We start from the raw sequence: 13291 nt of genomic DNA, 5'->3' as shown, positions 1-13291 counted from the left end.
GAGTGTTTCATCTTACATCATCGCAGGCTCATAAGGATTGGTAATATATTCATATGTATAATTTTAATACAAGTACAATTAAAATGAGTACAATTATTTAAAATTATTTAAAAACAATCATTATTATTCAACCACTGGGGATATGTCTCAACATAGCAGCCTCCAGTGGTTACAAATGGTACAGCACTATAACCTCCAACCCATTATCCATTTATATGGACAACTGTGGGTATGAATCAACCCCCACAGGACATTAGTAATACAACACTTGTAATGGAAAATGGTAAAGGGGAACTCCAGTAATTTATCAGTACCATATTTACCGTATATAATAAAATTATATAAAATATATATATATAAACATAGAATATATATTTAAAACATGTTAAAATAAATTGATTTAAATTTAAAATTTAAAATTTAATATTTAAAATCAGAGAGGAAGTCGACTCAAACATACACATAATTATAAAATATATAAATATGTGAAAAATTGTATGAAAATTAAAAAATCAGTAATCAGAGATGAAACAATTGAGATCAAATTCTATATTTAACCCATTCGGTGATAATGATCTCATTTCATGTATCCATCTTGATTCAGTCTGACTCAGTTGCCGTACCTTATGGCTCCCCCTCCAGTGTGGATTATATTTGGCAATAGCCCAAAATTTAAGATCTTTGGGATTTTTTTGATGACACATGGAAAAATGCCGTGATACATTATGGTCAGGGAAGCCCTTTTCAATATTTTGAACATGCTCCCTCAAACGTTTCCACAAAGGCCTTTTAGTGCGGCCAATATACTGAAGAGAGCATGGACATTGTAAGGCATAGACTACACCCTCAGTTCTGCATGTTATTAGATCTTTGATTTGATATTCTGTTTGGGTAACATTAGATACAAAACTGGAGCATTTTTGTCCGTTGAAATTAGTTTTTCTGCAGGCAAAACATCTTTTGCAAGGGAAGAAACCTTTTCCTTGGAAAAAAGTTAGTCTATTGGACTTAGTAGGGGGATCCGGTACATTCTTAGCCACTAAATCCCTTAAAGTGGGTGCCCGTCTATAAATTATTCTTGGCATACTTGGCAATATACATTGTAATTGTTTGTCCGCCTGTAATATAGCCCAATGCCTTTTAAAAATGGTCTCCAGCTGTTTATGTTGGACGTTATAATTCAGAATGATTGGCACTTGATCATCCAAAGCTGTTCTTTTGACCTTATCTTTTATTAGTGTTTCTCTGGGTATCTCTAGTACTTTTTGGATCTGTGTCTGTATAAAACCAGTGTCATATCCTTTGTTCACGAACTTTTCGCCAATCATATTAGCTTGGTCTATGTATATTTGTGGGTCAGTACAGTTCCTACGAATCCTGACCAATTGTCCCTTCGGGATATTAATTAACCAGGGGTCATGATGGCAGCTGTCTACCGGTATGTAGCTATTTCGCTCAACCGGTTTGAAATAAGTTTTAGTGGTAATTCTTTGAGCTTCAAGTGTGATTTCTAGATCCAGAAATTGTATAGTTTTCTCATTAATCATGTGGGTGAGTATAATGTTTTTCTGGTTCATATTGAGTTTTTCAAAAAATTGGATCAAAGAACCCTCATCACCACTCCATATAAGAATACAATCATCAATGAATCTCTTGTAGAGAACTAATTGCTCAGGTGGGTCTTCATAAATAGCAGTTTCCTCCCACTCCGCCATGAATACATTGGCAACACTTGGTGCATATTTAGCCCCCATGCCTATGCCATTCAGTTGGCGATAATATTTCTGTCTGTGCCAAAAATAATTGTGTTGTAGGCCGAATGCCAAACATCTCAACACAAACCTATTTTGTTTCGACACAAGTGACCCAAATTCATTCAATGCCCATTTTGATGCCTGAATCGCCTCTGCATGGTTGATGACCGTGTAGAGCGAAGACACATCCGCAGTGGCTAATAGATATTTCTTAGATCTATCGATCTTCACTGTATCCAAAATCTGAATCAGATGTTTCGTGTCCCTTAGATAGGCTCTTGTTTGCGGGACTAATGGCTGAATGAACTTATCAACATATTGTCCAAGTCTTGAATTTATGGACTGAATTCCGTTAATAATGGGTCTACCTGGGGGTCTGAGTGGGTCCTTATGAATTTTTGGTATTGTATAGATTATAGGCACCCTACAATTTTCTGGAACCAAATATTTTTGTTCTCGTTTATGAAGTATTCCTTTGTCCCTCCCTCTTTGGATCAAATCAATTAATTCTTCCTTATATTCACACGTAGGGTTTCCCCTGAGCTCAATATATGTATTTTGATCTTCCAGTTGACTTTCCAATTCTTCAAAATAGTAATCTTTAGATAATACCACTATAGCTCCTCCTTTGTCCGCAGGTCTAATGATGACTTGTTTATTCTCCTCCAGTTCCTTAATTCCTTTGTGTATATTCTTAGGATCCGGGACTTTTTTAGTTTTTAATTTCTCTAGGTCTCTCAGGACCATTTTGTTAAAAACTTGAACATGTTCATTATTATGGACTTGAGGATTGAATAATGACTTATTTCTTAATTGACTATGCTGAACTCTCCCCAACAAGGTTTGATCCAATGCTCCCTTTATGGGTTGACTCATCATATATTTCTTGATATTTAGTTTCCTGGTATATTTTTGTATATCCACATATACGTCAAATTTGCTCAGATTTCGTTTTGGGGCAAACTTGAGTCCTTTGTCCAAGGTTAAAAGTTCCGTGCGTGTTAGATTTACCCCACTGATATTATAAATTCCTTCCCCTACTGGACCTTTCTTCTTTTGGATCTTGTATCCACCTCTGCACCCTCTCTTTCGTTGGGACTTCGCGGGTGTGTCATTTGTTCGTATCGTGGAGGTGTTCTGTCGCTCCGGCGATACTCTAAAAAAGATCTAGAATCATTTTCCTCTCTATAGTTACCCAATGGTTCATATTTATTGTACATTGGGACGGGACTTCTTCTATTATCATATTGATGATAGTCCCTTGGAGTTGAGCTCCCTTGTTGATATTGTTGGGGTGGGACTCTCAACTGTTGCTGTGAGTGGTTATCCCTGGGATCCCTATAGTCATGGCTATGGTGCTGATACTCCTGTTGATAACCATATTGATGCCCACCTGATTGATCCGGTCGATTTTGTGGAGCTTTTGATTGTTTTTGGTTATTCTTATTTTTCCAAAAGGCCTTTTTGGGTGATTTTGACCTTGGTTTTTGATTGCTTTTATTACCCCACCAGGGTTTTGGAGTCCTCGGTTCATTCTGATCGTTTCTTGTCGATCGACCTTGACTATTAGGGTATTGACCATTAGGATTGTCCCTATAAGGTCTTCCATATTCCCCTCCATTGTAACTGGTGGGTTCTGGAGATCTATATCTCATCTCCCTCCTAGGGGATACTAGACGTACCTCCCTATCTGGGGATGATGAGACCGATCCCCTTTTACCATCCTTAAGATTAATCTGCCATTTAAAGGTCTGGTGCTGTTGATAATCATATGTGTCCCTAAGATATTTTCGCTTCTTCCGTTGTTTAATCTCAAGATCCTTTTGCTCCAATACTTTGTTAAGTTGAGCAGTGAGTGTTATAAAAGAAGGAGTATCCTTGTGTCCTTCCAAGAATACTTTACATTCTGCAATTTGTTTGTTAATTGTTGCAATTTTTCTTTGTTTCCGTTTCATTATAAATTGCACTAATTCAAGCCCTTTTTCATTAAAGAACTTGTACCATTCTTCTATAGAGTCCTGGTCTAAGAGGCCATCATTAATTGGTACATCCCATCTAAGTCTCCGGGGTACAATGCCCTCTTTAATATATTGTTCATGAGTGGTTAAATCCCACCATATGCTAACCTTCTTCTCCATTAGATGGCCAAACTTCCTAAAAGTAGTATCAAGATCTCCTACTTCAGAAACAGGTTTGGTGGTAAAAACATCTTTCAAATCAACTGTGCGGTTTTCCATAAATTTAAATATATCCATAATAATTTTTTTCCCTTTGTTTGTGGGTCTTGTATATATTGAATCACGTATACTTTGGGGTTTTCACATTATCTTAGTTAATACTCAGCGCAATATATTATACATAATTTTCTGCACTATTTGTTTGACTTACATCATTTTATTGCTGCGTTTATTATTTGGTTATTTTGTTAATGGCATTTTTTTTAAATATTTAACTAGCGCTGTAGTACCATTTTTCACATTTTTTACATTAGTCACTTTATCACTATTCAGCAGCTATTATGGATATATTTAAATTTATGGAAAACCGCACAGTTGATTTGAAAGATGTTTTTACCACCAAACCTGTTTCTGAAGTAGGAGATCTTGATACTACTTTTAGGAAGTTTGGCCATCTAATGGAGAAGAAGGTTAGCATATGGTGGGATTTAACCACTCATGAACAATATATTAAAGAGGGCATTGTACCCCGGAGACTTAGATGGGATGTACCAATTAATGATGGCCTCTTAGACCAGGACTCTATAGAAGAATGGTACAAGTTCTTTAATGAAAAAGGGCTTGAATTAGTGCAATTTATAATGAAACGGAAACAAAGAAAAATTGCAACAATTAACAAACAAATTGCAGAATGTAAAGTATTCTTGGAAGGACACAAGGATACTCCTTCTTTTATAACACTCACTGCTCAACTTAACAAAGTATTGGAGCAAAAGGATCTTGAGATTAAACAACGGAAGAAGCGAAAATATCTTAGGGACACATATGATTATCAACAGCACCAGACCTTTAAATGGCAGATTAATCTTAAGGATGGTAAAAGGGGATCGGTCTCATCATCCCCAGATAGGGAGGTACGTCTAGTATCCCCTAGGAGGGAGATGAGATATAGATCTCCAGAACCCACCAGTTACAATGGAGGGGAATATGGAAGACCTTATAGGGACAATCCTAATGGTCAATACCCTAATAGTCAAGGTCGATCGACAAGAAACGATCAGAATGAACCGAGGACTCCAAAACCCTGGTGGGGTAATAAAAGCAATCAAAAACCAAGGTCAAAATCACCCAAAAAGGCCTTTTGGAAAAATAAGAATAACCAAAAACAATCAAAAGCTCCACAAAATCGACCGGATCAATCAGGTGGGCATCAATATGGTTATCAACAGGAGTATCAGCACCATAGCCATGACTATAGGGATCCCAGGGATAACCACTCACAGCAACAGTTGAGAGTCCCACCCCAACAATATCAACAAGGGAGCTCAACTCCAAGGGACTATCATCAATATGATAATAGAAGAAGTCCCGTCCCAATGTACAATAAATATGAACCATTGGGTAACTATAGAGAGGAAAATGATTCTAGATCTTTTTTAGAGTATCGCCGGAGCGACAGAACACCTCCACGATACGAACAAATGACACACCCGCGAAGTCCCAACGAAAGAGAGGGTGCAGAGGTGGATACAAGATCCAAAAGAAGAAAGGTCCAGTAGGGGAAGGAATTTATAATATCAGTGGGGTAAATCTAACACGCACGGAACTTTTAACCTTGGACAAAGGACTCAAGTTTGCCCCAAAACGAAATCTGAGCAAATTTGACGTATATGTGGATATACAAAAATATACCAGGAAACTAAATATCAAGAAATATATGATGAGTCAACCCATAAAGGGAGCATTGGATCAAACCTTGTTGGGGAGAGTTCAGCATAGTCAATTAAGAAATAAGTCATTATTCAATCCTCAAGTCCATAATAATGAACATGTTCAAGTTTTTAACAAAATGGTCCTGAGAGACCTAGAGAAATTAAAAACTAAAAAAGTCCCGGATCCTAAGAATATACACAAAGGAATTAAGGAACTGGAGGAGAATAAACAAGTCATCATTAGACCTGCGGACAAAGGAGGAGCTATAGTGGTATTATCTAAAGATTACTATTTTGAAGAATTGGAAAGTCAACTGGAAGATCAAAATACATATATTGAGCTCAGGGGAAACCCTACGTGTGAATATAAGGAAGAATTAATTGATTTGATCCAAAGAGGGAGGGACAAAGGAATACTTCATAAACGAGAACAAAAATATTTGGTTCCAGAAAATTGTAGGGTGCCTATAATCTATACAATACCAAAAATTCATAAGGACCCACTCAGACCCCCAGGTAGACCCATTATTAACGGAATTCAGTCCATAAATTCAAGACTTGGACAATATGTTGATAAGTTCATTCAGCCATTAGTCCCGCAAACAAGAGCCTATCTAAGGGACACGAAACATCTGATTCAGATTTTGGATACAGTGAAGATCGATAGATCTAAGAAATATCTATTAGCCACTGCGGATGTGTCTTCGCTCTACACGGTCATCAACCATGCAGAGGCGATTCAGGCATCAAAATGGGCATTGAATGAATTTGGGTCACTTGTGTCGAAACAAAATAGGTTTGTGTTGAGATGTTTGGCATTCGGCCTACAACACAATTATTTTTGGCACAGACAGAAATATTATCGCCAACTGAATGGCATAGGCATGGGGGCTAAATATGCACCAAGTGTTGCCAATGTATTCATGGCGGAGTGGGAGGAAACTGCTATTTATGAAGACCCACCTGAGCAATTAGTTCTCTACAAGAGATTCATTGATGATTGTATTCTTATATGGAGTGGTGATGAGGGTTCTTTGATCCAATTTTTTGAAAAACTCAATATGAACCAGAAAAACATTATACTCACCCACATGATTAATGAGAAAACTATACAATTTCTGGATCTAGAAATCACACTTGAAGCTCAAAGAATTACCACTAAAACTTATTTCAAACCGGTTGAGCGAAATAGCTACATACCGGTAGACAGCTGCCATCATGACCCCTGGTTAATTAATATCCCGAAGGGACAATTGGTCAGGATTCGTAGGAACTGTACTGACCCACAAATATACATAGACCAAGCTAATATGATTGGCGAAAAGTTCGTGAACAAAGGATATGACACTGGTTTTATACAGACACAGATCCAAAAAGTACTAGAGATACCCAGAGAAACACTAATAAAAGATAAGGTCAAAAGAACAGCTTTGGATGATCAAGTGCCAATCATTCTGAATTATAACGTCCAACATAAACAGCTGGAGACCATTTTTAAAAGGCATTGGGCTATATTACAGGCGGACAAACAATTACAATGTATATTGCCAAGTATGCCAAGAATAATTTATAGACGGGCACCCACTTTAAGGGATTTAGTGGCTAAGAATGTACCGGATCCCCCTACTAAGTCCAATAGACTAACTTTTTTCCAAGGAAAAGGTTTCTTCCCTTGCAAAAGATGTTTTGCCTGCAGAAAAACTAATTTCAACGGACAAAAATGCTCCAGTTTTGTATCTAATGTTACCCAAACAGAATATCAAATCAAAGATCTAATAACATGCAGAACTGAGGGTGTAGTCTATGCCTTACAATGTCCATGCTCTCTTCAGTATATTGGCCGCACTAAAAGGCCTTTGTGGAAACGTTTGAGGGAGCATGTTCAAAATATTGAAAAGGGCTTCCCTGACCATAATGTATCACGGCATTTTTCCATGTGTCATCAAAAAAATCCCAAAGATCTTAAATTTTGGGCTATTGCCAAATATAATCCACACTGGAGGGGGAGCCATAAGGTACGGCAACTGAGTCAGACTGAATCAAGATGGATACATGAAATGAGATCATTATCACCGAATGGGTTAAATATAGAATTTGATCTCAATTGTTTCATCTCTGATTACTGATTTTTTAATTTTCATACAATTTTTCACATATTTATATATTTTATAATTATGTGTATGTTTGAGTCGACTTCCTCTCTGATTTTAAATATTAAATTTTAAATTTTAAATTTAAATCAATTTATTTTAACATGTTTTAAATATATATTCTATGTTTATATATATATATTTTATATAATTTTATTATATACGGTAAATATGGTACTGATAAATTACTGGAGTTCCCCTTTACCATTTTCCATTACAAGTGTTGTATTACTAATGTCCTGTGGGGGTTGATTCATACCCACAGTTGTCCATATAAATGGATAATGGGTTGGAGGTTATAGTGCTGTACCATTTGTAACCACTGGAGGCTGCTATGTTGAGACATATCCCCAGTGGTTGAATAATAATGATTGTTTTTAAATAATTTTAAATAATTGTACTCATTTTAATTGTACTTGTATTAAAATTATACATATGAATATATTACCAATCCTTATGAGCCTGCGATGATGTAAGATGAAACACTCCATTACTGCATATCCCGTTGGTGCCTGTGTATCTCGCTGACTATAAATAACATCAGCTGAGACCTGGCTAGCAGTTACCCATGATTAAGTCACGTGTCTAGTGACGTAACGCGTGGGGGAGAAGTTACGAGCGGGACGGATCGCAGACCCGAATGAGGAGAGCTCATCAGAGACGCTGAGCGGCTAAATTTGAAGGATTGGTGCTAGGTTATCCTAAATGCTGTTTTAACTCGGCGGATTCGTGAGTGAGACCTAGTCTGAAATTTTCTACTTATATTTGTTCATGCCATTTGCGCTATGAAGATTTTTCTCTTGTTTCTTCTATGAGCTGTATCAGTGTGGAGGAAGTGCTGCACATATGAAACAGAAGTCTGCATAGTGTGATTAGATCAAACATCTCTCAATCATTACACAGGGTGTTGTGCACGGAAGAAACTCTGGTGTATCCACTGGACTAATTGTCTTTTTTCCCTTTGTTTGTGGGTCTTGTATATATTGAATCACGTATACTTTGGGGTTTTCACATTATCTTAGTTAATACTCAGCGCAATATATTATACACAAAAATTTGTAACAGGGCCAGCTGCCTGCTAATCTGTTTATAGCAACCTCCGTGGACAGAAATTTCAGGCTGCTTTTATCTGATGTGTCTGGAGTTACCAGGCTGAAAACAGAGGAATGGGACTTAGCTCATTGAAGAGAGATAACAAAATATTATTCCAGTGGTCTGTGAATTCTGTGTAAAGGGTGCTCTACGTATTTGTTTATTTATGAAAGGTACTTTTATAGCTCCATCAATTTATGCAGCACTTTACATATACAGTACAGTGGAACCTTGGATTATGAGTATAATCCTTAGTAGGACAATCCTTGTAATCCAAAGAATTTGAATATCAAAGTGAGTTTCCCCATAGAAGTAAATAGAAAGAAAATAATTTGTTCCACATTGACTTCTATGGCATGCAATACTGCATGTGGCCTGGGGTGGGGCGCCGGAGAGACTTGGAAATACTCAGAGACCATTCGGCTGCATTTGGAAACCCTTGGAAAGGCACACTTGGGAACAGATAGGTAGATTCACGTACAGTGGATTAACTTTAGGGTGGCGTAGCCTAGCCTCAATATACTTACATGCTAATTTACGGCGGTGTAGCCTAAAACGAGCGGGCGTAAGGGCGCCTAATTCAAATGGGTTGGGGGGGGGGGCGTGTTTCATGTTAATGAGGCTTGACCTCACGTTTTTGACGTTTTTTTCTCACTGCGCATGTGCCGGGCGACTACATTTCCCAGTGTGCATTGCGGCTAAGTACGCCGTACAGGCCTATTGATTTCGACGTGAACGTAAACGACGTAAATCCCGATTTGCGGACGACTTACGCAAACGACGTAAAAATTTCGAATTTCGCGGCGGGAACGGCGGCCATACTTAACATTACTATTCCACTAGAGCCTAGCACTAACTTTACGTGGCCTATCTCTTACGTAAACGGCGTAAAAGTACTGCGTCGGCCTGGCGTTCGTTCGTGAATCAGCGTATCCCCTCATTTACATAATCTACGCCGGCCGCAATGGAAGCGCCATCTAGCGGCCATCAGAAACATTGCAATCTAAGATAGGACGGCGTAATATGTTTAAGCGTATCTCTGTTTGAGCATACGCTTAAACATACGACGGCGTAGATTCGGAGTTAGGTCGGCTTATCTACTGATAAGCCGGCCTAACTATTTGTGAATCTACCTAAGAGTGTTTCCGAGTATTTCCGAATGGCTCCGGCGCCCCCGCACATCTCTGGCCAAATGCGGTACTGCACACCACAGAGGCTTGAATCCTGCTCGTGTTGCGAGACAACACTCGCAAACCGAGTCAGGATTTTTTTTAAAGAATTGCTCGTATTGCGAAAACGCTCGTTAACCGTGTTACTCGCAATCCAAGGTTTCACCGTATTTTCACAAAAGTGAGTACACCCCTCACATTTTTGTAAATATTTTATTCCATCTTTTCATGTGACAACACTGAAGAAATGTAGTGAGTGTACAGCTTGTATAACAGTGTCAATTTGCTGTCCCCTCAAAATAACTCAACACACAGCCATATAAAAAAAATAACAAACATGTCCTACTTACCTCCACTGTGCAGGTCATTTTGCGCACAGTGACCCCGAACCCTGTCTTCTGGGGTCCCACGGCTCCTCCCGCATCAGATAACCCCCTAGGAGAAGCGTACTCACAGGGGGGGAATTTCCTTGTGGGCACGCTCCCGAGTCATTCATTCTGCGTTCATAGCCGCCGAATGCATGACTCGGCCCCGCCCCCGGCGCCTACGTCATTGGATTTGATTGACAGCAGTGGGAGCCAATGGCTGCGCTGCTATCAATCTATCCAATCAAGAGCCCGGACCCAGTGGAGAGAGAGACAGCGCGTCCCCGCTGAGGGAAATTCGTGGCTCAGGTAAGTAAGATGGGGGGGCTGGGGGGACGGTGACCGCCAGGTGTATTTTTCCCACCTTAATGCATAGGATGCATTAGGTGAAAAAACACGTGGGTTTACAAACCCTTAAACCGCTTAAGGACCGCCGCACGCAGATTTACGTAGACAAAATGGCAAGGACAGGCAAATGAACTTACAGGTACGTCCCCTTTAATTTTCCACTGCGTGGTCGGGCGCGCGCCACCGGCGGCGGCGCGTTCGCGACCCTGTCGCGAGCTCCGTGACCGTGCCCACGGGACCCGCAGACTCAATGTCCGCCGGTGTTCCTCGTTCGTGTCACGAAGCTGAAGAACAGGGAGATGTCAATGTAAACACAACATCTCCCCCGTTCTTCCTAGTGACATGTCACTGATCAAATGTTCCCTCTCATCGGGAGCAGCGATCAGTGACGTGTCACTCGCAGCCACGCCCCCTAACAGTTAGAATCACTCTCTAGGACACACTTAACCCCTTCAGCGCCCCCCACAGGTTAACCCCTTTACCGTCAGTGTAATTTTTTTGACAGTAATCAGTGCATTTTTATAGCACTGATCACTGTAAAAATCACAATGGTCCCAAAATAGTGTCAAAAGTTTCCGCCATAATGTCAGTCACGATAAAAATCGCTGATCGCCTCCATTACTAGTAAAAAAAAAAGTATTAATAAAAATGCCATAAAACTATCCCCTATTTTGTAGATACTATAACTTTTGCGCAAACCAATCAATAAACGCTTATTGCGATTTTTTTACCAAAAATATGTAGAAGAATACGTATCGGCCTAAACTGAGGGGAAAATTGTTTTTAGTGGCAGTGCTTGGCAAGGGATGGGATCATCTCTTCTCCCACTCCCTCCTGGGCTGTTCCTTCTAGTCAGCCCCATGCTGCTCACCAGGGCCGCCACTCGCTGTTTCAAGATGCTGCTGTTGGTGCCGACTTTGTCTCTGCTGCCCTGCATCTCGCCGCCACTAGACCAGCTGGACTGCCCCTCTCTATGACCATGTCATGCAGTGGCGGTCCGTCTATAGAGGGCGCTGGAGCGCCGTCCCCTCTGGTGGCTCCGCACCGCCACTGAAATAACATAGATTCATGCATTGCATGAATCTGTTATTGTTGCCAGCTTCCGCTGGTCTAATTCAGATGGCCGGAACTTGTGCGCCGACCACCTGAATAACGGCAGCTGGTTGGCTGTGCGGAAGTGCCTATCAGAGCCAGCGGCTGATTGGCTGAAGCGTCACCAAGGCAGGAGAAGACATCGAGGGACGTTGAAGGAGAAAGGTAAGTGCATTTTACAGGGCACAGCGGCGACAATGGGCACAGTGGCATCAATGGGCACAGTGGCATCTATGGGCACAGTGGCGACAAAGGGCACAGTGGCGACAAAGGGCACAGTGGGACAAAGGGCACAGTGGCATCAATGGGCACAGTGGCATCAATAGGCACAGTGGCATCAATAGGCACAGTGGCAACAAAGGGCACAGTGGCAACAAAGGGCACAGTGGGACAAAGGGCACAGTGGGACAAAGGGCACAGTGGCATCAATGGGCACAGTGGTGACAATGTAGGGGCACAGTGGCTGCGTTTGATGGCATGGCACAGTGGTGACAATTGATGGCACAGTGGCTGCATTTGATGGCATGGCACAGTGGCTGCATTTGATGGCATGGCACAGTGGTGCGAACTGATGGCATAGTAACTGCATTTGATGGCATGGCACAGTGGTGATAATTGATGGCACAGTGGCTGCGTTTGATGGCATGGCACAGTGGTGCAATTGATGGCACAGTGGCTGCGTTTGATGGCATGACACAGTGACTGCGTTTGATGGCATGGCACAGTGGTGACAATTGATGGCACAGTGGCTGCATTTGATGGGCACAGTGGGGCTGCAATTTTTTTTTTTTTTTTCGTTTGCGCCCCCCCAAAAAAAAGATTTTGAGCAACATCGGCCACTGATGTCGTGACAAGGGGGCAGCAGCGGAGCACATCTGCGTTGTGCCCTGCGTTGTGCCCAGGAGCACTAGCGCGGAAGAGGAGGAAGTGAAATCCTCCTCTGCTCTCAACGCTGGGCAGGGAGGGAGTTGCAGCTGTGACGTCACTGGTTGCTAGACTCCAGGTGGCTCTAGCAACCAGTGACAGTTAGAGTCAGCCGGAGCCCATGCTATGGTGCCTTAGTCCACCCCTGTCCCCTGAATTGTTCCAAGTTTCATTCCGGGACACTGTATTGTCCTGGAATGAAGGTGCCCTGAGACACGTGGGCACCCTAAAGACCGCGCAATTGTCAGTTGAAGCGTCAGCTAGGGTGCCCACGTGTCCCGGATTGCCCGGGACTGTCCCTTAATTGGCATCTGTGTCCCTGTTCCCGGATGCCTTCATTCCGGGACAATACAATGTCCCGGAATGAAGCACTGGGTAAAGTCATTATGAATTCAGCAGAGTCTGAGCCGCGGTAGCGCTGTCTGCGGCATGCAGAACCACCTCCCCATGACTTTCATTGTGCTCACTGGTTGCTACAGCCGCTTGGCTTGTAGCAACCAGTGACATC

Source organism: Rana temporaria, chromosome 3 (assembly GCF_905171775.1).
Source record: "Rana temporaria chromosome 3, aRanTem1.1, whole genome shotgun sequence".
Classification (NCBI taxonomy): domain Eukaryota; kingdom Metazoa; phylum Chordata; class Amphibia; order Anura; family Ranidae; genus Rana; species Rana temporaria.
Note: the sequence above shows the minus strand (reverse complement) of the source record.